The sequence below is a fragment of the Xiphias gladius genome, unplaced genomic scaffold (genome assembly GCF_016859285.1).
Source record: "Xiphias gladius isolate SHS-SW01 ecotype Sanya breed wild unplaced genomic scaffold, ASM1685928v1 HiC_scaffold_803, whole genome shotgun sequence".
Taxonomy (NCBI): Eukaryota; Metazoa; Chordata; class Actinopteri; order Istiophoriformes; family Xiphiidae; genus Xiphias; species Xiphias gladius.
In genome coordinates this window covers 91,063-94,000 of record NW_024402523.1, presented here as the reverse complement: position 1 = coordinate 94,000, position 2,938 = coordinate 91,063, and the positions used below count along the sequence as shown (strand labels likewise).

At 39.2% G+C, this 2,938-nt stretch overlaps 1 long non-coding RNA gene across 2 annotated transcripts; it reads left to right on the top strand.

The window, feature by feature from the left end:
- The first annotated feature begins 1,088 nt into the window (after nt 1-1,088).
- LOC120787910 lies at nt 1,089-2,252 on the top strand. Of its 2 annotated transcripts, none has more exons than XR_005707109.1 (3): nt 1,089-1,287; nt 1,757-1,887; nt 1,970-2,095. It is a non-coding gene; the product is annotated as an uncharacterized LOC120787910 (long non-coding RNA). The 2 variants fall into 2 exon arrangements; XR_005707108.1 differs by lacking the exon at nt 1,970-2,095 and adding an exon at nt 2,129-2,252 and having other exon boundaries at nt 1,093-1,287.
- Nucleotides 2,253-2,938: the final 686 nt, after the last annotated feature.

Sequence of the window (2,938 nt, the reverse complement as noted above, 5' to 3'; positions counted from 1 at the left end):
TAATATTTCACTGATGGCCTGATGAGAGAATAAAATGAGAAGAGTGAGCAAATTTCAGAACACACACTGCGGCAAATATAATTCTCAACCTCGTGTTTCTGTCTGTTTACGTGTGCGCATTTGAGACATGTCTTACTCAGTGGCTCAGCTGTAAGCTCTTTTAGTCACACTGTTTCATGTGACGATGACTGCATTATACTGTATAATTAGAGCAGCTTATAAGTGTAAAATGCAAATATGGCGTCCACTGTTTTATAATAAATTGGAATCTGAGTCATTCTCTTTTCAAAACTCCAGGTGTCCTCTGTGTGTTTGATATTTATTTTGAACAAAGAGCCAGCAAGAGTAAAGAAATTGATAAACAAAAGCAAAGCTGTGAGGTTTTGCTTGATACCCCACAATTGCCACACCAGTGAATACAATTCTGCTAAGGCAAAATAAATCAGAAGGAAAAAAAATGTACTGACATGAAAAGTTAATATAAAATGGGAAATTTTTAACACATTTATACATGTATTTTTCATTTTTATTCAATTATTTATCATTTTTCTTTTATTAATTTCATGAATTTTACAAATCATATGGGGGATTTTATATTGTCAATTCATTTAATTTAGATTTTCAGTTTTTCTTATAACGAATTCATTTACAGCAATCATTTTTGAATCTATTATTTTTTCAATAAGTAAGTTTTGGTCCCCCATGCCTGTGGACGCAACCTTGAAAAATCATTGAGAGGAAATCCCAGATATTCACAACCCCATGTTTATTTGATTACTTTGACAAATAAACATTTCAGTTCTTGATTGCACAATGTTTTCTCTAAATGTCACTTTGAAAGTAAAGGTTAAAAAAAAATATGAGGTTGGTACGTCTTCATTGGTATTTATAATTTTTTCCACAGGAAATAAGCTCCAGAGTGCAAGTAAACTAGTCCAAACATGTTTGACTAAAAACTTGCTGTTAGTCACTGAACATCCTCCAAACAGCTCCTAGTAGTGACAGGTTCAAACACTGCAGGAGTTCTGTCTCTAATGGAAGTCTTGTCCCCGCCTCCTCTGGGATCAACCCTGTGACCTTTCCATAATGGGATCATCAGGCCACCCCCACCCTCACCCTCACCCGTATTTCTCACTGCCTTACCCAGTCACTTCTGTACTGACTCACTCCTAAATTGAGCGCAGCTGCAGTGCATTGTGCTGCGATTCCTCAGTGTGGTCCCTGGACAGCGTGGTTCAGCAGCCTGTCTCCCCCCGGACGCTCATTCTACACTTCTCTGCTACAGCAGTAAGCACTCTGTCACATTCACTGAAGACACATGGGGCACACACACATACTGCACACTCACACACACAAGTCAAAAGGTACTTAGAAGTTGCGCTGTTTCAAACCACAAGGTGTCACCATGTTTCTGTTTGAAATCACCAAAGTGCCCCGCAAATTAAATTTTGACCAGGAACTCCTAAATATTGATGGGACTGTGGAGAAACTCATGCCCATCTTAGCTATATCCTCTGGCCCTGTTAGAATTTTTTACTTTCGGGGAAATGCATTATATATATATATATATATATATATATATATATATTATATAATATAGGATATTCATTATTAGTCATGTTGTAATTAGGCGACTGTTAATGATTTCTCAACAGATGGCAAAGCAACAGGCATAGCAACAGTGTATTTCAAAGTGTATGTATTAAAATCTTTGTGTTGATGCTGGAGTGTGCATTGATTTCCCCCTGCCTTTCAGATATTCAGCTCGACATCAGTCTCGCACAATCAATCGACACTCAGCTGGAAGCCGGAACCTGTGATTGTTGCAGATTGATCGCTCGGGACTCACCTGCCCCAGTTCCACCTGGCACAGCAATCAAAAGGATGGTGAGTCAATACGTGAGTCAATGGTATGGACTGACAAACTGGACTGTTGACCCACTGATAACGCTTCCTGTTCCCATTCAAGCCTCCTGGATTGTGGTGGCTTCACACAAACACTCCCAACAAGAGTCAAAGCCTTATCATCACTGTTGACTACTGCCAAAGTCCTCTGCCTCACGAATATTTTTTTTTTCTGTCCTTGTCTGTTTGTTTGCTTCACATGTGACCTTGAACGATGTCAAAGAACTTTATTCAAGACATTACTGGGAAGTCTGTCAGTGAAGATGTACTTATTTCCTAAACCATGGACAAGCACCTTGGGAAAATTCATTCAAAGCTTTTCATTATGTCGTCTACTGTATACAATAAATTATTTCCTCTCTATGCTGTCTGTACTTGGATATACAGTAAACACAATTGTGTTGCTGAGCTTTCAGAACACGCAAAAATCATCGATCACTCTTGAGATACGAACAAGGAGTCCTATTGACATCCACTTTTGTTGTCAGTCTTCTTGGTGCAAGCAGTAGAACACAAAGCATATTGCGTTGAAAACACAAACTCAAGAGCTCCAACTTAAGGCAACTTTAGTCTCTAGCCTCAATTTACACTTTGCGAGATTGTCTCAATTTGTTTCTATCAGTCCTCTGTCAGTTCCCCGAATGATTTGTGTCTTATTTTAGGACACCATAGGCTAATCCTGTTGCTTCACAGCAAGTCTATCCTGACTGTCAACCCGTCTAGGGCTGACTGGAAACTCAGAACTTCAGTTGCTTGTAAATACTTTGGATGGGTCTAGTGAAGAGGGCCGATTTCTGCAGGGGAATCAATAAAGTGAAATTTAACTTAGTGGACATTTTGAGTGGAGTGTTTAGTCTACAGCTCTTCTTATTCCTGTTCATCCGTTGCCAGAAAAAGTGAAAGTCTGAAGTGACAACCTACTCCCTCCGTCTGTCGTCTGTTATCTGCTCTTGGGTCCAATCCAGTGAATCACTTTAATGTGAGAGTTTGGGAGAGAAACTGAGGTAGCACTCACTATACTGAATTTAAAAAA